Source organism: Eleginops maclovinus, chromosome 6 (genome assembly GCF_036324505.1).
Source record: "Eleginops maclovinus isolate JMC-PN-2008 ecotype Puerto Natales chromosome 6, JC_Emac_rtc_rv5, whole genome shotgun sequence".
NCBI classification, from domain to species: Eukaryota; Metazoa; Chordata; class Actinopteri; order Perciformes; family Eleginopidae; genus Eleginops; species Eleginops maclovinus.
The window spans coordinates 6,433,840-6,458,000 of NC_086354.1; the positions used below are offsets into that span (position 1 = coordinate 6,433,840).

At 40.4% G+C, this 24,161-nt stretch overlaps 1 long non-coding RNA gene across 1 annotated transcript; it reads left to right on the forward strand.

The window, feature by feature from the left end:
• The first annotated feature begins 448 nt into the window (after positions 1–448).
• Positions 449–23,300, forward strand: LOC134865459 (uncharacterized). The gene is made up of 3 exons (XR_010165969.1): positions 449–496; positions 22,715–22,812; positions 22,975–23,300. It is a non-coding gene; the product is annotated as an uncharacterized LOC134865459 (long non-coding RNA).
• The last annotated feature ends 861 nt before the right edge of the window (positions 23,301–24,161 follow it).

Here is a 24,161-nt window from a genome sequence, read left to right on the forward strand (position 1 = left end):
AGTTGGTATTTTGAAATGAAATAACTCTGAAGTATATCAAAGGGTGAATATTGATGTGCAGTTACCATTTAGATGACAATGCAGCACATTTATATAATACTACCACATTTTTCAAGGACATGTGCCTTCACACAGTGTAGTAAGGATCTAGTTAGTGCTCTATTCCTGTTGTATCTGAACACACATTGCATTAAACGTTTGTCCTGTAAGATTTTGAAACTGAAGACACACAAGGTCGCTGGAAACGTACCTAACATTTATGTTTTATTAGCTTATCTGTAAGCTAGCTAGCTAGATCGCTCGCTAACGTTACTAACCTAGGCATTTCAAATCTAATGACAAATCATTAACTCTACAAGAGTGACAGTTCAACAAGCCCTCCGGTCCCAGCTGTGTGCATCACTTTTGATTGTCCCCTGGTTTCCGTTGTGTTGTGAGCATTGTGTCACGTTTTTTGTGGTGTTTTGTGTTCTTAGCATTTCGCTTCTGCAGCACTGTAAGTAAACCTTGCACATGTGTCATAGAGCTCGAACATGACTTGCTTTGTTTGCATGAGTTTTGACATTGTTGTTTTTATGTTTACATCGTTTGTGAAAGTGCAGCGCGTTTCTCCTAATGGAGGTGTGTTTGTCTGTTGTAACGCGTTTGCACTGTTCAGCCACCTTAGTAAAACACATATATATATATACATCTTTTTAAGTTTAAATAATGTAACCAAATTCTGCTTACTTGCTCATCTTGAAAGAGGAGCATTTATTTGGAATCAAAATTTTTCCCATAAGGCGGACATAAATCCAGTATTCTAGTTTTAGCTACGTTTGGTTCTCCACCAACTCGAGGGAAATATCTGAGCCTGATTACATAAAACCTTTGCATAAAGAAAAGAATGAGTTGCATTAAATTACCATAAGTGTAGGGAGCATAAGGATGTAGTAAGTAAAACACATTTTGATCTCAGTCTTTGCCCTTAGCTACTTAAGTATTCTTTCATGTCTTGCAAAAGGGTCCCATACCGGTATTATAAAAATGAAATCATTTGTGAAACAAAAGATAATGGCAGAGTTTATGGTAATTTAAGAGAAGAATAAGATACCAAGTCCTATTGTTCAGGACGGGGAAAACCAACAGGGAACTACGAACGAACTGACTGTTCTAAGATGCATATTTTCATGTTATCTAGATATGATATTCGTGTCATCACTTGTTTATTGTATTCTTTGTTATTTATTTTGGAGAAGCTAGCTAACACTGACAATTACACTGTCAAAGAAGCTTTATTTAAAAAGATGACTCATTATGTGTCCAAAGTTGGAGTTGTCTAATGAATTTGTTTTATTTTGCAAAGATAAAATATTTACTCGGCTATGAAATATATTTAACATTACAAAAATGAATCTGCTAAAGCGTTACCAAAACTGAGTTGGTGTTGGCTTAACATTCTGAGACTTCATTTCAAAGTGCTGTTGCTACCAATATGTGTCTGAAATGTCCCGCCCCTTAGCCAATCACGTAGCAATGTGTTGGAGCGCTAGCCAATAGAAGCGCAAGTTTGTGATAGTGATGTCACTATGTTATGGAAGTCAACAAAGGAGTCCAGTGGAGGCGTTTCAGGCAGGGGGAGTGTGTTGGAGAGAAACTCCCTCTGGAGAGAACTTGGGATTTTAGCTTTTGTAAACCATTTACATGCATACAGTATATAACCTATAACACACTACGGTTTGTAAGTTGAGAGGCTTTATGCATCACTTGAAATAAAATTTAGAAAATATTTTTTACAAGTGAAACATTTAACTAATGCAACTAGGCAGTAGTTCTTTACCTGCAAAATGCTCCATGATCTTCACCGGCTAAATTCAAACATTTTCTGCTTTTGGTGAAGGATGTGTAGAGTTCAGTGAGTTTGGGTTTTGAACGTTCTGAAGTTGAAATTGCTGCCTGCTGTGGCTAACAATGTCTCAATGAGAGCAGTGACACTCAACCAGTCCTCAGGTGATGTGTGAAGCGACCCCTTCACTTACAAGCAGTCTCCATTTATTCCATCGCTAATATAAAATATTGATTATAGCAGCTTTAGAGGCATTACAGTAATGTACTGGCTTTAACGGCGGGCCGTTAAAAAACCGGGTCGTCTTAGGCTACTCTCCCCATCTGTATGCTAATTACCCGTCGCAGTTACTCACATCATTTAAGTTAATGTAGAGCCATAGAAGTGGATATAGTAGCTGTTTTCACATGCTGTGTACTGACCCGCATGATGAAGAAAAGTGATTTTCATGTATAATCCATTTCAGCATGCCTCGGAAAATTAAATCTGAAGCATATAAGAAGCATGCTCAGTTTTTTCACGTTGATTAATTGTGATTTATTATGTAAGCCAATATTTCCTACATTTGTAGTTATTTCCTGTTGGATTTAAGGATGTTCTCTATGACTTTGCACCGGTCCTATACTGATTTCTAAAGCTTTTGCTCTCCTTTAAACGTGTGAGGTTTCTGCAGAGCTTTCTTTAGTCTCCATTCCCTTAATGGAGACTAAAGATTAAAGGTGACCAGTTGTTATGCCGTGAGGGCCCCTATAGGCTCTTTCGCCTGAAGGTGAAATTTAAAATCAATTCTTAATGCTAAATTCTACTGGTACGCCTCTTTCCCACCCTTCATTTCACATTCCTTTTATGCATTTCCTCCTGTTACTTATTCTTTTTCTAGCCGTTTTTGCCTTTAGTTTTGAAAGTGCAACCCAAGAAACACCAGCATACATCATTCTTTCGCACGGTAGCACATTTAATGTTAGACGCCATAAAAGCACAAAATGACGCACGTTAAATGAATATGAATCAAAGGAGATTGGTAGAAAGGGTTTTATGTTTTTGTCTAGGTGAGCAGAAGGATGTAATGTATTTCTGCTCTAACAGCTACAGTATGTGTATGTGATGCTCCAGGTAGTGACACTCTGTTGGCAAGAGCATATGGCAGGCTCTTACTCCGGTTTGTGGACCCTTTAATTAGCGCAGCAGTCCAAATGAGGTTACTGCAGTGAAGGAAAAGAAAAAAAATCAAATGAAAAAGAGCAGGGGAGAGGTGTGTGTGTGTGTGTGTGTGTGTGTGTGTGTGTGTGTGTGTGTGTGTGTGTGTGTGTGTGTGTGTGTGTGTGTGTGTGTGTGTGTGTGTGTGTGTGTGTGTGTGTGTGTGTGTGTGTGTGTGTGTGTGTGTGTGTGTGTGTGTGTGTGTGTGTGTGCTGCGTGTGTGCGTGTTGGGTATCCTAAGTGCAAAAAGTGTTATGTAATTCAGTGCCTGGTTATGTAAAGGATCAATAGTGTAAGAAAGCTAAACCCCCCACCCCCCCACCTCTCCGCACGCTCACATGCCAATCATTGTTCCCCTCTGAAGTTCACGGCTAATTGTTTCTCGGGAGAGGTGCCTGGCATCCTCCGCTGCTCCTGCTGTGGAAACAGAGATGGTGTTGCACGCTGTGTTGTCAGACAGAAAAGCACAGGAAGAGCCGCACAACTTTATTAATAAAAGGTCCCCCCACCCCCCCCCCCCCGACGTCCTTTAACATTAAAGAGATACGAGTGAGTTCTTACGAAGTGACTGGCAGACCCACACAACTGACCTTATTAAGTAATAACACAGCACACATTTCTACTCTGAGAATCACAAGTCCTTTGCTGAATCAGAAATCCAAAGGGATGCATTTATATTTCATACTTTCTGTTTCATGATTCTGCTTTTAGCCATAGCAGGAAAAATGTGGACCGAAAGCGGCACTGAAGGAAAATCTGCGGGCTTCCTTAATCGTTTCGCTTAAAGACGCCCCCCCCCCCCGGGATGGGGTAAGTGTAGAATATGGTTGCAACAAGGGATTGGGTAATAGAGGATGTTTTTTCTTAACAACATACAGAAACACCAACAAAAAGGTGATCGCAGTGAACTTCCATTGTTGGGATGATAGTGAGTACATTCACATGAGTGACTTCAAGAACTGGTGTAGAGGGAAAATAGAGTCTAATTTTCAAAACATAAATAATTCATTGTCGTTCATCATTGTCATCATTAATTTATGCAGGGGTCCTTTTTTGTAATCATGGTTTGTTTTGATTTTAAATATCTGTGATTCCGTAAAGAAAATATGTTTTTTGACAATATTTTAGATCCAGTCATTCCCGTATGATTTTAGGAGTTCTATGTATTTTTGATGATTATCCAGATAATATCGTGAATCCCAAATAATCAAGAGATTATTTTTCTATTATTGATTAATTCTGTGATGTCTATAAATTATAATAAAATAGGGAACATAGTAGTCAAAGGTCAATAACACACTCACATCTTCACATTTGATATGCTTCAAATGGCATTTCACCCCGCCATAAACAACAATCGATTATGTTTTCGTTCTACGTTAGCCTCTGTTAGCATAGCGCACCCACATTTATAATCTAACGCACAGCTGTTGAGTTTTAGTAATCAATTAGTTTTGATTTGGGAGAAATACATGTTTAATTAAAAGACTATCTCTGAATAAACATAGAAATCAATGTAATTCATTGAAACTATCAGTCATTTGTCCGACAATGCTAAGTCAGTACTATTATCCCTGCATTTTGAGTCAATGGATACATCTCAACTGACATCCAAATGTTATTTATACTGGGAAAAGAAACACTATTCAGATTTTGAGTGCTGCGAGGAACCCCAACTGAGTACAGCGCAGTGAAAAATTGACATTTCCCTTGAACTGAATGTCTATATATGTGTGTCAGAAAGCCAACATCATGCACTGTGGAACTCTACATGACACCTGTCAAGACCGGGAGATGGCTCTTCTCTGTTTTCCAATTCCCCAGCTCCATCAGGGCGGCCTTGTTCCTTTTCCTCACTGCAGAGAGACGGATCACAGCGTTTCCTTCCCCTCACATCTCTTTTTCATTCTCACTCTCTCTTGTCTTGTTTCCGCACTTTTGCTCTCTCTTTTACACCCTTGCATCTCTTTCATTCCCCTTCTCTTATGTCTCATTTCCTAGCTTTTTCTCTCTCCTGCCTTTCGTCTCTTTCTGTTTTCTGCTCTCTCTTGGCTTTACCACCTTACTCTCAGTTCAGCTGCTCCAGAATTGTCCCTGATCATTCCACATCAAAATATCTTCTACTCACTGCTGCCCTGTGTTCCCCTCATCTCGACCATGTAATATTAAAGTCAAGAGGGACATCCCCTGCTGTTTTCAATGAGTGCTTGTTCGCAGCAGAGAAGAAAAAAGGACAGAGAGTAGTAGAGGGGAAAGCGATGTCACCCACAGCCAAGCCGGCAAGATGAATGCACTCTGACTAAATGTCCCCTTTAGCCACTTATTATTATTCATAAAGTCCAAACCCTGCTCTACCGCAGTTCTCAAGCTGCATATAAAATGGGAGGCATGCATTTGTAGACGGTCAACAAAAGCTATTTAAAGGCGAGACTGAGAACAAGAACAGGGCTTTTCTGATTGATTAGGCACACATTACCACATTTGAATGACACGTGTCTTTTATTTGCAATTTCAAATTTGGGTCAGGCATAGAATTTCTTTTCTCCAAAAACCCTTTAAGGAAATGATACAAAAAACAGAAAACAACGCTACTCCACATTTACAACCTTTCCTTTACTTGCATGCAGTCCATTATTCCCAAGAGTTCACAGGTCCCTTCTTTAGTCCTTATATTTCAGTTTTTATATGGTTTGGTAGTTTTTCCATTGTCCAACCAATGACCCAGTCCAGGAGGGTCACATTTCAACCAATTGATAGCCTATTACCTACAAGTATCAAGATTAAAAAAGGAATCAAACTCCGGTAGTTCGGGGGTCAATGGGAACCTTGGGAACAAGTAATATTTGTTGGGAGATAAAACTAATACCTGTGGTGTTGAAATGTAAAACTGCTTGACAAATTGGTAAGAGTAACTAACTCGGTGTAGCGGCTTACTAATTGTTCACAGATGGCAACTACAGTTGTTTGCTTTATGTGCATTAAAAATGGAGGAAAGGCAGTATGCTGAAGCATGCGCCGGTTTCTCGAAGTTAGGAGTAGGAGAGAGCAGAAAAGATCCCCACTGTAGGAACAGATAGTGCTCACAGTATCATAGCGGCAGCAAGAATACTAGCATAGGCCCTGTGTAGCGCCACATTATACAGAGGGTGATCCCAGTGGATCTAAATGACAGAGGGCTTGTTGATGCTTTAGTTAAGCGTCGAAAAATGGTCAGACTTGATGTCAATAACTCAGAATTCATCGAATCTGTGTTAAAATGTAACAATAAAATAGCTTTTTGATGTCCAGTGGTCTTCAGTCAGCTCCATACAGGTAGTTTCTCCGTTTCCTTTGCCTTTTCACTGCCATGCGATTAAAACCCCACGCTGGAATTACTGGAGGGAAGTTGGAGTCTACTGTAACTTGTGAATATGAATCATTTGCACTGACTTTTTTTAACGTGTTAAGAATTCCAGATTCATCTCGAGCGTTTAAGCATTAACATTGACAGCCCTAGTTTTTACTTGCAGGGAATAAATGAACCTTTCACTTTCACCCATTATCAAGAAAACTATTGGTGACTGCTGGAAGAGAAAGACTTCTATTAGGTCCCTCTGTAGTGCAGCCCATCAACGAGGCTACATACCAACAAATGAGCAATTAACGCAGGACAGATGGTCCGAGTTCACATCGTATCAATGACGGGAATGACATGACAGGGAGGGAAGCCCGCATGGCCCCATGAGGCCGCCACGCCTCACTGTCACTGATGCAAGGTTCACGTTGACACGTTTGATCAGGTGACTCCATGCAGAGTGTATCCACTTTGAAATTGAAATGCATGCCAAAGAGTACTTACAGAAGCCCTCCGTGTTGTGCAACACCGGTGGATACGCATTACAAAATCTATAATATTATATTTCGCTCATACATTATGCATGTGACATGCCATTAGTGAAGACAAGAAGGGGTAGGGCCAGGGAGGGGGTTTAATGAATTTTTCAGATGATGATGATGATAGCAGGATTTGCATTTGCGGGAGGTGACATTGTGTTTGTTCTGGAAAATTGGTTGAGATTAAGGTTCATGGTCATGGTGTGTCTGTTTGAGCTAATACTGTTATAAAGAACAGGAAAACATCAGGTTGTGCTATGTGTGTCGTGATCCTTGTATTTGGTTAAATGAATTAATCTGCAGTAATCCTGACCTTGGTTAATTTCCATGCCAATGAAATATGTTTTGATTGCTGATACTGATTTAATACAAACATGACACTTTGTTTCACATGGCATTGCTTCAGAGTGGTTTGACCATCATTGTAGTACACTGTGTTTTGTATTTGCTGATTTATAAATAAGAATACATGAGTAGGAAATAACCGTCAATAAAGCACCAAATAATACACATTGGAAATCTTAAATAGCTTAGTGTTTTTGCACAAATTCAATGTAACTTTTGGCATCTTCTGTCTTGTCCGTGTATCCTTAAACAGTAAGAAATCTGAAGAGTTTCACAGCTCTTCATTCAACTTGACAAAAGTTCCTTTCAACTGCATAGCAAAGGTCAAATGAATGGTCTTCTTGCTATTTTACTCCTTTTTTCTATTGTCCCAAGGATGACAGGATACCATTAGTCCCGAGCCATAACGATACTTACAATAGCTATGGTTCTGTAGAAAAATACAGAGATGTACTGTCACGTTTTCAGAACTGGGCATCTACTCAATACCAAAGTATCGGTTCTTGTGTCATCCTGTCATCCTTACTTGTAGGTAACATTAATGTCTGTACCCATTTTTAATCAGAAGTCGATCCATCCAATAATAAATACAATGTTATTCAGATTCAACAACCTCAAGGTCATGGTGGTGCGATAGAAAAGCTAAACAAGGTTTCGTCCGTTAGGGAACATTAATGTTTTACCAAATTTCTCTTATTTGTTGATCGTCATTGAAACCAGAGATGAAGTTCGCATGGCCTAAAAGGAAATAATATCATTATTTTTTGACACTGCTTTGATTGTATTTACCAGTGAAAAAGGGGCAACAAGTTTCAAACGGATTTAATCAGAATAACAGACACAATTCTATAATAACATACTGCTGTGCAACTGCATAGAAAACAAGTTCAATGGTTTATTAATGCAAATTTATTTCAAAACTAACTCTAGGTGGTAAATATTTTATATTGCCCTGCCATTGGCAGCTGAACCAAAAAGTTAATTTCAGCCTCTGTCAGTCATAGATCTGTTATACACGATAATGTTGTAGCCTGCTCCTTCCTCCGTCAATGAAAAAGACATCAGAGGTTACAAACTGGTTCCTCCATTTCCAACAGACTGTTAATATTCTACTAGAAGCTGTAGGTCTAAATCAAACAACCTTCACAGAGTAGAATATTTATATCTCACCCTGTGTCTGTACAGCGTCTGCGCTCGGCAGCCGTGATTACAGCTGAAGTGTTGCGATAATGACCTTGCTCCGGGTACTCAACAAAATATTAATTAGAGGTTGCTGTGTTTATGAGTCAGCTGTGGTCGTTACACAACCCAGGCACGCAAAATGGCCAACTGTTTGGATGTGGGTTCACACACAAAATCTGGTGTTTGTCTGAGGCTGCCGTTACAGAAACCACACCCTCATTAGTCAGTCGTTTGTCATCTTCAACAATAATATCAAAGCTAGAAAATGAAAAATCAATACAGTAATAAAGAAGGGGAATCTATTCATTGGCAGTTTTCATTGCAAGCTTGTGTAACTTCATCATGTTGATGATTCCCTTCAGGACCTGCAGCTGTTTGCATGGGAGGGGAGATGTTTGAGTAGATAGCATTATGAGCATCCTTGCTAATTAACTGGTTTTAGTTTCCTAACCAAAACCTGCACTCCCCCTCTTCTTTCTTTCTCTTTCTCCCCCTATCATTCCTGCCCCTCCTTGTGCTCGACAGTCTAATTTGTATGCAGGTGGCTTCCCCTCCTCCTTGTGTGTGACTCTGCAGAGCAGGTGTCCGTGGCTGAGGCTCAGACAATGATAGGCCACTGATAAGCTGCCTCGCACAGACTGATAGATGGGCAGAGACCCTGTGTTTTCTGTGAGGAGAATGACATGTTTTCTGCTGCCGTTTTGCATTTTTGGAAGGTCATTTAAATGCAGGGAACATATACTTGCAAATCCCCATAGATGCAAAGGCCTACAATACAGTTTGAATACAAACACTTGAATGTCTTTACAGGTACGTGGTGCATACAACTTTGTTCCGTCACTCATTTAAAAAAGTTTATTAGGTTTTGCCACTATTTATAGGTTAGATGTGGATTAGTTTATGAAGTTCCAAATACAATGATTTGCTTTCTTGCTGAGATAAAGACGAGAGGATACATTTTACTCTCGTACATAAAGCTATAGTACAGCCAGATAGCTTACCTTAGCATACATACCTAAAACAAAGCCTAAAAGGCCAGTTTACACAATTAAGGCAGGAAAGATGTGCTGAAATTGAATATATCTTTCCTAAATATGTTTTCCTGAGCATATAACCCCCTGAAACTAAGTATTGTGTTTTTGCTATAATGAGCCCTTAAAGTCTTGGTAAGGTCTGAGAGCTAATTCCACTGAGATAGGCTATGTGCTATACATGTGCTGCACATGCCATGTATCTACACTAATACATCTACACTAATTTTACCTGAAGGCTACCGTTGAACGCCAGAAACCGCCTGAGTGATACCACAGTGTCTCCACGGTTTTGCATTCAGTGGCTCGTTAACACACATGTAAGTGGAGGGGTTAGCGTAGGGGTTTTCAGAGCTAGCTGCCGCCTAATCCTACAAACTGCCCTGTCCACACATTAAATCTTGTCTGTTTGAATTAGTTTAATAAACAAATTATAAAAATGATTTAAACATTTGGCAGGAATGATCATTTTTACTCAGCAGTTGTCCTAATAAAATACTTTTAAAAGACCTGCCTTAGTGGGCAGATCTGACCCAGGAGAGTTGTTAAACTTGCATTCTTTTTCATATTCAGCAGGGGGGGGGGCAATCCTTCTGACTGCTAAAAGAAGTCCAATTCCATTGAAGTCTATGAGAAAATGAACCTTCTTCCCATTGATTCCTTTCCTCAGTAATCCTGACCAGTTTATGGTTTCACTTGCTAGTTCAAATGTTCCCTTAAAAACACCATCATGTTAAGGTTTTTTTATGGTCCCGTTAGTAAAAGGGTATGTTTTAGAGTTTAGTTAACTTGTGATTGGAGGATTGCTCCCACCGTGTTGTGTTTTGGGTGCTCTGTGATCTTGTCTTTTTTTTTACTGTTTCACAGTGTTTTATTTTTCTAATTCAAGAAGGCTAATTTCAACATTTCAGTCACCTAAACATGTGTAGTTCAGCTTTTGGTTGTACTAAGCTCCACCTCCACCATCTGAGTGCAAAATAACTAACAAGGAGACAGCTATAATGGCGGGTATTCTTTTAGCTAAGCGTCTGTTAGCTGTCATATTAATCACACAGACATGAAAGGGGTATTGATAACTACCAAGAACTCCAGAAATGCAAATGTGTTATTTCCCAAGATGTCAAACAATTCCTTACAGACATTACTGCTGTGAACACGCTTCAACAGCATAAAGGCTTGAAAGCAGATTTAGATCCTGTGTTTTTAATTTTGGTTGTGAGTCCATGTACATTTGTATCACGGACTGTATCTCAAAGCCCTCTATAGCCACGTCTGGCAGACAGCGCTGTGCTATCTTTTAGCAGTTGTCGGACTTATGGGCAAATCCCTTATGATCGAAGTGGTCCAGTATTCCCAGGTGAACTGATCTGTATGTGATGATGTTGTGCCTCCTGATCCTGGCATCCGGCAAGATACCACAGCGATTATCTCCTGTAATCTTTAATAATGTCCCAGGGAGCAAGACGGAGTGCAATAAGCTGCATCTGCTCTAACTGGCCCCGGCCAAACAATGTAACAGACACAGATAAAGTCTTAGCCTTGATTTTTCCCATCGGTTTACTGTGCTGGCTGTTGCTGTTATTTTTGCACAATATGGATAACTGAACGCATTTTTGTGGCTTCAAGGTCTTCAAATGTTCACAAAGGTGTTTTATTAGAAAAACCTTTGAGTACACCAATACTTATTTTAGAGCAGTATCTGTAAATTGTAACTTAAGCATCAGAAGTTAATTGAGGCAAACTTTGTGACTTTGGTCACAGGAGTCAAGTTTGTGTCTAAGTTTCTTTAACAAATTAGGCCTCAGGGGCTTGTCACTCCCCGCTGAGCTGAGACATTAATGTCAGTGTGTGCATCTGGGTGTATAATTGAAAAATGACTACATATAAATTAAGCCTGTCACAGCAAGGCAACGTGATGTAAATGGGAACTGAAGGGAAATATGGAAATGCTAACGCTGAAACAGAACGTATTTCCGACATGTTGTTTGGACCAACCATCCATTTGAGGACAAGTTTAAAGTTGATCATTTACTTCTTGCTGCTATTAGTCTCTTAATGTTTGTTGTAATTGTAGATTTTTACTTCAGGAGTTGGTGGATACTCAAATCTGTGCTAAAAAATAGGACCTATGTCTAAATATTACCATAAAAAAACTGGTGCTTCATCATTTATTTAGTTTCTCAACAATCTCAATGGTGTGTATTTATAGTGCTGTCCCAAAGTGGTCAGAACTCTATGTATTGTAGACCAAGATTTATTTCCCTTTTGTAATGATGATAATGTGTTTGCTAGTTTCTTGCCTCTGCTCAGTTATATTAATTTAGTCTTATCCATATCATAATGCTGTACACCAATTCTCGAGAATGTAGGAATTACATTTGACAGCAGCTACCAGTGAAAAGGAGTGCTACAACTAAAATGTTCTCGATTAATATCACTTTGACAATTGTCTGACATTTTACAGGCCAGTTTTTCAAAGACCTTAGTGTTATTGTTAAATATATTCACTTTACTATGAGATAAAACAGAAAACATATGACATGTGTTATTAAACAGCCTTCTTATATATTTTCTTTTTTTTGCTTGAAAATGTTTTTAATTATCAAAATATGTTTTAATAAGTCTTTCTGGTAATGTACTGTAAGAAAATGACAGGGCAATGCCAGATGTGGCCTTTTGAGTTTAGAAAGTAACTTGCAAGGCCCTTTTTTAAATGTTCTATTTTACATTTTCATTATCTTCTTATAGGTTTGCTGTTTGGTGCTTCTTATATGGCACTCAAAGATCAACATGTATGCAGTTTTAGTACATAATGATGTGTTTCACCGTTTCTCAGTAAACTAGGAAGAAAAGCCACTGAGAGCCAAGACAAGCTGTCTGCACTATCTTCCTGCAGAAATAGAGATGGGCAAACAATCAAGACAAGCACTAAACCGACAGTATTGATCATGTAGTTTGCAGAGGGGAGGGGGGAGGAGGGGGTGGTGATTGCGGGTGACGGCGAGGTTTTTCCAGCCATGCTGATGGGCTCATGTTTTTCTGCCTCTGATCATGGATGAGGATTCATGGTGGCCATGGCGGCTCCATGTCCGTCGTGAATCCAGGAAGGATATTTATGTTGACAGCGCTCCTTCTCCAACCAAGCCCGGGAGGAGGATCACACAAGCTGTCACTCAGATTGATGTCTCCCCTGGCGGCACAAGTTAAAATGAAAGGAGGAGAAGGTAATGAAGAGAGGGTAGAGGATGGAGAATGCTCCCAGGGTTAGAGACGTATAAAGACGATCCCTCGCCGCTGCATCATCGGTATTCAATTTATCATATCGATGTTCACATGCATACAAAAAAACATACAGTATCTACTGGGAGTTGCCCCCAGAGCCATGCTGTGTAGAGCAAAGCTGCTTTATTTCACAGAGGATTTGTTGAATATGTCTTTGATGTGTAGCCTTTTCAAGAGATGGGGGGGGGGGGGAACGTGCTCGGTCATACAATATGGATCAAATGAAAAAGAAAATGTAATGTCATACACGTGGCCTCGTTGCATACTGTTGCAATATTCATTATTTGTACCTAACTGTTATCCAGTCTCATCATCTTCAAAATGGGATGCTTGTGCAGGTGCGTCATTCAGCCAGGAACACATTTCCGATCCCTGCGTGCTTTCATGAGAAAATGATTTGTTATCATATCACGGCCCTGCGTTGTGCAACAGGCAATCTTTTAGTTACATGGCGATGGCCTATACATAACGATGAGAGGAAACAAAATGTAATTTCTACCGTCAGGGCAAATTGTTCAAATGGAGAAATAACAACCTCGCCCCTGCTCCTCGTCTGGTCTCCTCTTCCTCTTCCTCATTTGCGTCCTTTCCTTGCCTGTTCCTGCCCTATTCATTCCTTGAAGAAAGCATTGGGAAGCATGCAAATGAGAACAAGTGAACAAATGAATGTTTCATGAATGCTTTTATGATGAGAAAATGCAAATGAGGATGAGTGAGCGAATGAATGTTTAATGAACGCTTGTTTAATGAAAAGGACTTATTAACTAGAGCGCTGACTTAGCATCGTGGGCCTACCACGCATGAAAGGATCACATTATATTTTGGCAAGGAGGTGATACAACACATTTAGATGAACAAGCACCCACTAATCGCTCGGACCTGACTGACAGGGACGGAGACATATTGAATTAGCATTAAACTGTCGCTTTCCCTCTCGCGGCCTCTATTTGTTTTGGATAATGCCGCACAAACATACAATCTGATGGAGTCAAATTGGACGGGCCGTGCCAACCGAGCCACATTTTTTGGCTTCTGCGGCTGAGCTGGGGATCGAGGCCTCTCACATGAGGGAGATATATCACTCGCCTCATTAGCTGTTGTTGTCATATTTCCCCATGTCTCACACAGAGAGGTAGAGGAACAATAATTTTTCATTTCACCCTCCTGTCCTCTAGAATATGCTCGGGAGAGTGAGATGTGTTTGTGTGTGCTACTTTCACTTTAGCCTCCGCACACGCATGCTTTTGTGCATGATGAATGTGTGTGGCCGCCTCTAAATGAGAACAACTTTGGGTGTGAGTGCTTACCTTTTGCTTGAAAGTACCTCTAATCGTAATGTTTAAAGCCATTGTGGTGCAACTCTTCTCTCTTTATGGGATCTTCCCGCTGCCTTCATTACTCTCTCTAGACTGGCCTCATCAGCGAGGTAAACCCAGAAGGTACATTTGGTTGAAACACTTGAGCGGATTATTTTCGTACCATAACACTCATAGGGTCCTTATTTTTGACTATTTGTTTTACTGTTGCTCATACTGTTTCCAAAAAGACAATTTTAGGGCTCAGTCCAACAATTGTTTTCAAATGTTGCTGTTCAATACCAAGATTCAACTCGACAGCATCGGGCAAGATCTACAAATGGTCAAAATAAACACTTAATTTACCAAACTAAATGTAGAAAATGTCGTCATTCATCTGTATTAGTACTCGGCTCTTGCTTAGTTTTGGGGGAAGACTTCTATTTAGATCCGTGGAGTGTCATAAAACACAGTTTATTAAACATCAGCAGAAGTTTTGTGGGTGGATGATTCCACTCATCGACTTCGGCAACCCTAGAAATTTCAAAACATGTGAGAGTTAAATAAAAAAAATCAGCTCTTACCAAAAGTATCTGACATTATGTAGACTTCATTCACAATGGGTGTAATAAAGAACCAGCTGTTGCCAGAGTTGGTACTTTTTCAGGTTGTCCGTTGGACCACCCTCATGAGCATGTAGTAGTAGAATCGGAGGATGAAGCCCTCTGTATTAGTCACATACATGCACACAGCAGAGCACACAGTGTGAAATGTGTCCTCTGCATTTAACCCATCCTAGTACTAGGAGCAGTGGGCAGCTATTGTGCAGCGCCCGGGGAGCAATGGGGAGGGGGGATTGGAGGTGTCCGGTGCTTTGCTCAAGGGCACCACAGCAGGGCCTAGGAGGTGAACTGGGACCTCTCCAAGTAGCAGTCCACTTTGCATATTTTCAAGTCTGTTTGGGGACTTGAACCGGCGACCCTACGATTCCCAGTCCAAGCCCCTACTGACTGAGCCACTGCATGATATTTGAGGGAAGTATTAAGGGAATGTTTCCCACATTTGGCCCACTTGGACTTGATGGTCAGATGTGTCTTTGACCTAAAAATCTGTCCCATTATCGTGATATCTCAGGAACTCCTCAAGGGAATTTCATCAAATGTTTAGTTGTAGAAAGATCACACATCTACTTCTGAAAATACAGTTGACGAGAGTGAACCAAAACAGTGAAGTTGTGAGCCCAATGTCCAATACTGGAAAGCATTAAATTACATTGGATTTAGCTTTTAACCAAAGCGATTTACAATCGCACAAAAAGAACTCCACGGATCTGAGGGTAACTGCACTGTTTACTGATAATTCTCTGTGGTCTTATCATTAAGGTCAACACCTTTCGCATTACACATATTCATTCATCCATTTGTATCTGAAAATATTGATTAGTTCAGCTTTAAGAGACATTTTGTCTCGTAAGCAGATAATAATTCCTTCCTTCTGAAAATGTCCCTTGAAGCAGCTTGAGGGTTCAAGAGTACATTGTGTCCTTCAGGTCAGCCAGTGAGTGTTTAAAAAAAAAAAGACTGATCTTCTAATGGCAGGGTGGCACTGTTTCATAATCCCTAAATGAATTAAAATCTTTCTGCTTTAAACGGGACCATATTATTCCAATAACGGTCATTATCCCTCATATTAGCTTAGCGGACAGAACACGCCAAATGGCAAGGGCCACTCTGTCTCCTATTTGACCTTCCACACCCACGCTAACACTCGCCGCATATGCTCTCTTTTCCCCCCCTGCCCTCCCTCTATCTACCCATCTCTCTCTCTCTCTCTCTCTCCCCCGTTGCTACAGTTGCGTTAGTGGGAAATGGGGCTTAACAAAAATATTGTCAAACTGCCTGGAAAGCCGAGGGGAGGAAGCCGGGCGAGCATATCCAAATAGCCTCCATTTGAATTGCTAATTTGAGCTCCAAAATAAAATAAAAAAAAGTGTTGACAGAGCGGAGCAGAGGACAGAAGGTCCTTAAAAAGGCAACAGTGTTAACTCTTGGGTGAGCGGCTACAGATCAAAGCTTTTTAAAACAAGGCAGACTTAAGCTTCTACCGGGGACCTCACTACACACCTCTCGGTTTCCCACTAATTCTGTCCTTTCGCTCGCTAGCCTCAACAATCCCCTTTTCTCACAGCTTGGGCTTTTGGATGAGAACCGTCACTTCCTCAAAGAACATGCAAATGTGTGAATGTACTGTATGTGCGACAGAGGGGAGTGGGGGGGGCGAGCTTTGTTAGAGATGTCTAAATTGAGTTGCCTTTGTGCAAATCCACTGATCTCTTTCAAATGAAAAGGGAAACATGTTGTGTCCCTCTAATAGGCAGTCCACAAAGGAGGGAGCCACACATCAAAACACATAATTACACATGTGGAAAGAGGTCACTGTTGGAGAAGCACAAACACAACAGCACATGCACCTACATGTTTACTTCACAACTAATCCATGCTATCAAATAGCACAGTTGGATAGGGCTGTACCAAAAGTGCTTCATTCATACTGTTGATGTTGAAATTCTAAATTCTAAACAACATGAAGACAAGGCAGTGTACATTACAATAGAAATAAAATAGTATAACAAAAAAAAAGTAAAAACTATTCAAGTTGGGAAAATGATTCTCAATATGCTGTTTTTACGTGTGTATTTATGGTGTTTCTGCACAGTTGCAGATGAAAATGAGGCTGCCATTATGTCGTTTAGTAAGCATGCTGTTATTCAACGTGTGCGATCCAAACATTTACAAAAGCTGCTGAGCGTTGGAACACCGAAAGTACATTTAAAAAAAATAGATTGATATATTAATTTCAAAATTTCAAAACGAAATTTTATTTGATGAAATATTCTGCTTCAATACATATGGTATTTTGACTTTTCAATAACAACATTTTCAAATTGGTCGAGAAGAAAATCCAGTTCGACAAATTATTGACCTTGAAAAAGGTTATTTTCCTCTTGTTGGATTGAGTTTTAGAATGACCAATGCCACCCTGTTTGAAACTGGCATTGGTATGCATCTTTTGTAATCCAATCACAAGTGGACAGCTCTTAGTATTTCAGATCACACCTGGCATTTGAACGCATCTCCACCATTGTAAAAAACGGCTCCACATTCCTCTTAAATGGCACTTTGTAATCTGAACCTGCTCAATAAACACATTATTTCAGTTTGAAAAGACCAACTTAATTGTAATTAGTAGTGCTACATTTCCTGAAAGTTTCTGCAAGTTATTGGAAGCGATCTATTGGTAGAGTATTACGCAATATGCTGTAATGAACTTGGAAAAGCTAAGAATCATCAAAGCTATCATAATAATTATCTGGGAACCATGGGTGTCTGTACTTACTTCTAGTAGATGAATTCATCTAATACTCTTTGAGACGTTTCCCTATTAAACAAAGATGGTGCTTGATATAAACCTATGAATGGCATCATCCTTCACTTCTAGACACCATGTTTTCTGTAGAAAGTTTCCTGGAAATTCATCTCTATGGTTAAAAAGACACATTTCTGTGGTTTTTCGATCTGTTGAAATGATTTCTGATTCAGGTCATGCTAAGGTTTTTGGGGGCAGGTTTAGCAAATCAGTTAATCTTAATTTGGCAATTTTACTTATTCCAAACAAACTGCTGCTGCCCCTTTTTTTTTAGCTCTTTCTTAAAACAACTCCTTGGCTAACACATCCAAGAGAAGCAAAACTAAGGGGAACTTTTTTGGTTACTGTAATGTCTAATGCTGTAATAGAGAGAATAAAATAACCCAAATGGACACTCCGGCATCTTAACCCCTATCGGGAACAAGATACTTCAGTCAAAGATTAAAAGCTTCCCATTTCTGGCATCCTCACACATCACACTCATAATTCCTTCACTCTCCCATAGCCCACTCCTCCCCCGATGGGAACCACACATTACAACCAAGATAAATCTGTCTGCTGTGGTATCACACAGAATAAAAGTGTCCAAACCACAACATGACTGGAGGCTACACGGATCTTTCCTCTGTGTATAAATAAGGCAGCTCACATCTCATTCTGGCGTGGCACCATATTGATTTAGTTTTGATCACAGCGCTGATTTGAAGGAGTGTATTATATATAATTAAAGACGAAGTGGTGGGGGGGAGAAGTCTTTTAAAATGGTGGTTTCTGTATCGAAAGAACTTAATCATCATGTTATCAATCTTTGTCAGTTTTAAAGTAATACACCTTGGAGATATGTCTTGTTTTCTTCACTAATTATGGCAAATAACCATATTTGCAGTTGTGTTTGAATATCTCACTCCAAGAGCTTTTGCTTTTCTAGTGAATGTCGCTACAGCTCGTTCATAATTCTTCAAATGCAAGTACTTTGATCAATGGGCCATTGATTTCCGGTGTTGCCAGCAGATATCCAGGACAAGACTTAGGTTTTTTCGCTACTTATTGTTTAGTAAAATAAGCAACAATAGAGGCTGACTAGGCAAGCCAGTAGCAATTAAAAGCTACAGTATAGCATCATGAGACAATATCAGATCGGTAGCCAATTCGCTCTGCCTTTTTCCTCCACTGCCCACACACTGTTTACCACTGTTTACAACTAAAGCCTTTCCAAATGAATACAGCAAATGACACTTCAGACACCAGCATTGTGTCCTGTTGCCTATAGAGTGTGTGTTCGTACTGCATGTAGCTGTGCATAGATGATGGTGGGCTATAGGCTTTATCACCAATGTGTTACCAAAATTGTGAATAGATAGTGATTCAGCACATATGATGACCCTTGACCTATCTTGTGCTTATTTACCCACCGCTACGAATAGAAACAACAAGATTTCCATAAATGCTAAGATGATTAGAAGCTCTTAACCCTAGGGTGCGTTTGTCTAACCTATTCAATGCTTTACATCAACATTTAAACAGTGTTGTTCTAAGAAACAGAGCGTTCTATTTCCAAATGAATTAACAAACGGATTAGTTTAAATTCTTTAAGGAAATCTTCAGTATCGATATGTAAAATTCACAATGTAGTGAGTGCCTCTTGCTTGTCAGTTAGGATGAGATTGTAAGAGATGATTACGACATGATGAAGATCCAAGATATTAAAAAAAGATACAAGGAAACAGAAATGTAACATAACATCAGAATCACTGCAGATATACAACGATCAGCCCTAACATTATGACCACCTGCCTACTATTGTGTAGGTCCCCCTGCAGCCCTGACCCATCGATACATGGACTCCATTAGACCTCTGGAGGTGTGCTGTGGTAACCCGGACGTTAGCAGCATATCCTTTAAGCCCTGTATGGTACGAGGTGCGGCCTCCATGGATCTGACTTTTTTATCTAGCACATCTCACAGATGCTCAATTGGATTGAGATCTGGGGAATTTGGAGGCTAAGTCAACAACTTGAACTTGTTGTCGTGTTCCTCAAGCCATTCCTGAACCATTACTGCAGTGTGGCAGGGCGCATTACCCCTGCTGAAAAAGGCCACTGCCATTAGGGAAAACCGTTTCCATGAAGGGGTTAGCACTGGTCTGCGGCTGCGAAGCCCCATAAGCAGCAAACTGCAATGCTCTGTGTGTTCTGACACCTTTCTAACAGATGCATCATTAACTGTTTCAGCAATTTGAGTTACAGTATAGCTCTTCTGTTGGATCGGACCACACGGGCCTGCCTTTGCACCCCAGGTACATCAGTGAGCCTTGGAAGCCCATGATCCTGTTGCTGGTTCACCGGTTTTCCTTCTTTGGGCCTATTTTGGTAGGTACTGACCCCCAAAGACCGGGAACCCCCCACAAGAGCTACAGTTTTGGAAATGCTCTGACCCAGTCGTCTAGCCATCACAGTTTGGCCCTTGTCAAAGTCGCTCACATCCTTACGCTTGCCCGTTTTTCCTGCTTCCAACACATCAACTTTGAGGATAAAGTGTTCCCTTGCTGCCTAACATATCACACCCCGCTCCGAGTTTGTGCCGAAGTGCAATTGAGCGCTTTGAGTGAATATTCCTAAACGAAACCTTTAATATTCATTATTGTGTTGTACGTTATTGTTTTTTCTTCAACATGGGATCCTAAGAAAGTCTTTCATACCTTCAGTCGTGTTTAATCTGTAGCTATAGAACATCTTTTATGAGCAAGTAAAGTAAAACAACAAATGAGGTACCCTCTCACCACAGCGGTACTGTAGCATGATGTTATTTTAAACTCTGTCGAGAGACTGCTGTATACTAGAGCTGATCCAGGCTACATGAAGCGTAATGTAGGTCAGATGAGTGAGCCACGGTGCCAGTTCACAGCGCTGACCCAGTAACGAGCCCTCTGTCCTGTTTCTCTGTCAGCCCACCTTACCTGGCACACGAGGTGAGGTTAGTCCCTCTGACTGTGTCATACAGCGGCCAGAGGAGCGGCGAGGCAGGCAACATCCAGCTGTCAGATCATCTGCACCATCAGCAGATGAAGGCGTCCAGGATGTCACAATGTCGACAGCTGCTCCTCACTGTAGGGTCTAGAAAACCTAATGGGCTCAGGTCGTTATTGTTTGCTTATTATAAGTAATGATCCACAAGATTTCTGCAGTTTGATGGGGCGGGCCAGGGGATCTGGTGATGCTGATGGTGTCATCAGTAACAGCTACACTCAGCACACTCCCAAACAATACCATTATCCTGTTTGATTAACCAAGTTAAACCAAGGGAAGTGACTCATTTATATAAAAAAAAGACTTGATGTGAACACCGTATTTTGTCTACATAACATACAGTACATACAGCTCTGGAAAAAATCAAGAGACCGCTTCAGCATTATCAGTTTCTCTGGTTTTACTATTTATAGATATTTTTACGTTAAATTATTATTTTTTCTTTTCATTGTATTCTATAAACTGCTGACGTTTCTCTGTGTTGAAAATTCAACAAACACTGGAATGGCTGCCAAACATGTAAAGTTGAGATTTAAGAAACATTTGGAGCTGTATATCAAACTGGTTTTAATCAGAATATGGGACCGCTGTTTATTATTATAATGAAGTAGTTGGGTAAAAGAAATAACAGCAATCTGATTTAAAAGGAAAAATAAATGTCAACACAATGCAAATAAATTGTGTAAAGTAAGATATGCTAACTCGGATAATTGCAGGGTTAAGCTGCCGTCACATGATAAGTGATTGGCCCTTTGCTGGGTGCAGAGCCTTGATGTAAAAAACTAGTTCAGTCTAATTCCTAAGGTTACTTTCTCTGCTAGCTTGCATTGATAAAAGAGCTATCAGCTGTCAGCTAATTGGTTGAAAGGTCAGCAGTAAATGAGGTCAAAGTTGAAATAATTTTACCATCGAGCGTAGCCTGTGACGATGAATTTGAGCGACGCACGGCGCTGAGGGTAGCGCTTCCATGTAGATGTCAGCACGGCTCCCCCACACTTGCAAATAAACGTTTATTTCCCATTTTTTTATTAGATTTTTAGAATGAACACTAACATGCACAGGCGTTAAAGAAATCATGTCTAAAAATCTGTTTGAAACTGGCATTAGTATGCGTCTTTTGTAATCCAATCCAATCACAAGTGGACAGCTCTTAGTATTTCGGATCACACCTGGCATTTGAAGGTATCTCCACCATTGTAAAAAATGGCTCCACATGCATCTTAAATGGCACTTTTTGATCTGAACTTGCTCAATAAACACATTATTTCAGTTTGAAAAGACCTAATTAATTATACTTATTGTCCTGCATTTCTTGAAAGTTTCTGCAAGTTATTGGAAGCGATTTATTAGTAGTATGGAGAGTATTACGCAATATGCTGTAAGGACCTTTGAAAAGCTCAAAAATAACCGAAGCCATTCAATTCATTCTCTGGGAACCATGTGTGTCTGTACTTAGAAATTCAGCTAAAACTTGTTGAGACATTTCATTATTGAACTATTGCTTGAAGTGATGAATGGCATCATCCTTCACTTCTTGACACCATGGGGTACAAAGCTTCCTGGAAATCCATCTCTATGATTAAAAAGACACACTTCTTTATTTGTATTTTTATCTCAATTCCATCTTTTTTTTCCGATTTGGAACGCAATGCTCTGTTGGACTTTTTTCTGATTCAGTTCATGCTAAGGTTTGTGGGGGGTAAACTGATGCTGCCTCTTTTAGCTCCTTCTTAAAAAGCTCCTTTTTTTTGTCCAAGCAGAAACATGTTTTTTTTTATATTTGTGAAATAAACTTTATTGCTTTGTGTCGGGAGTTAGATAAGACGGGTGACTCTTGTGTCTTCAGAGTAAATATAAAGCTGCAGCCTGTTAGCCTAGCTTAGCATGACGACTGGAAAGGGAGGGAAACCGCTTGCCATGCTCTGTCAAAGGTCTCTGAAGTAAAATTCCCTCCTCATAGAAGTTCCAAAATATAAACATGTAATCACTCGAGCTTTCCGTCTATTTAACAAATATGAAATAAAGACTTTTAAATCTTATGCATTTACTTCTTAAAGTGTAAAGTGTATAAAACACCATTAAATCAGGATAGGATTTTTTAAAGTTATACACCCTATTAGGATTTTATGGTATGACATGTTATGATTACATCAACCTTTTCACTTTCTATTAAAACTACTGTCTGTGTCATGTGATATTTACTGCACACATGCTCTTTTTTTTCTCTCTCAGGGGACACAAATTCTCCGCTGATATGAGCAGCAATCAAACGGAATGTCTTGGAAAAAGGTCAACCTCTCCGAGCGTCACGACATCATCACCGTGAAAAGGTAAACACGCGGGGGGTTCATGTGTGTTTTATACCATACCAGGTTTTTCTCCTGTGAAAAATTGAATTAGCAGGTGGTACATTAAGCTGCTTATGTTTATTTTACGATCATTGCCCTCCCCCCTCTTTTTACCTCCGATTCCTGCTCCCACTTTTCTGACAGATGTCGAGTCTCTCCCCGAGCTGCTCCACCTTCCTCCTGTACCTGCCTGCGAGGCTCCGCCACGGCTCTGTGTGTTTGTCGACTTAATGCTGGAGCAGGGCTCTAATCTGCCATTAAGACAGGGGGGAAGAGAGGCTTACTGGTGTTTCTCTTACAAATCCACTTCCAGAAAACCCCCGGCAGAGATGCTGCACTGCATCCCAAAGGATTAGTGATAGGGCTGCCACCGACAGGAGGAGGGGAGAAAAGGGTCAAAAAGAAAGTGAAAGTGATAGAATAACAGAGGTGTGGGGATGGATGGAAGGCTTCAGGAACAGCGGCCAAGCAGGGTGTGAAAATAAAGTGTGTCTCTGTTCAAACCACATTCTTTCTGTGCATGTCAATGGTCTAGAAAGGCTGGAATCCAAAAGTTTCCTCCAGAGGGAGATTCACGGTAGAAGCACAAAATAAAAATTATGAACCTGAAAATTAGCATAATATGTCCTCTTTAAAAATCATCAGGCCCTTTAAAGTGGTACAATTAGCTAATGGCAAAATCTATCTTATTTACCCATTAATTCTGCTCAGAGAAGCCCGAACGTGACGCTGCAAATTGGAGGCGGGGCTTATTTAAAACACAAGTGAGCATGTTCCTTAATAATAATATGATACGTTTTTATAGCGTTTTTCGAGGTCTCAAAATCGCTTATTGGACCCCATGGATGTGGAACAAAGGCGTAGGATCCAGGGATGATGTAATTTTATTCTCTACAGTCGGGCCATTTTGGCTTTATGCACCACTGAGCAGCAGTCATAGGAATAAACAGGGCCCCGCCTCCAACGCTGTATCCAGTTCTCTTTATACATCCACGGTTCCAACATTGAATTTGCTTACGTGGGAACACACAGAGTGAAAAGGAAAATGACACAGGAAGGCAGGGGTGTAAGAGCAAGGACAAAAGGGAGCATGGAGAGAGGCAGTGGGGCTGTGTGGGTGCGCTTGTTTGTCGAACGAGGGGCCGTGGGCTGCTACATTTAATATCTAGTATCCACACAACGTTTACTTAATATTCTGAGCAAATATCAGATACTGACAGGTCCTGGCTCTGCGTCTTAACCCCTTTCAACCTGTTCAAATACACAACTGATTCTCTCCCCCTCCATCCTCCTTTCTTGGCTCAGCCTTCGCTTTTAACGGGAGCCAGGCT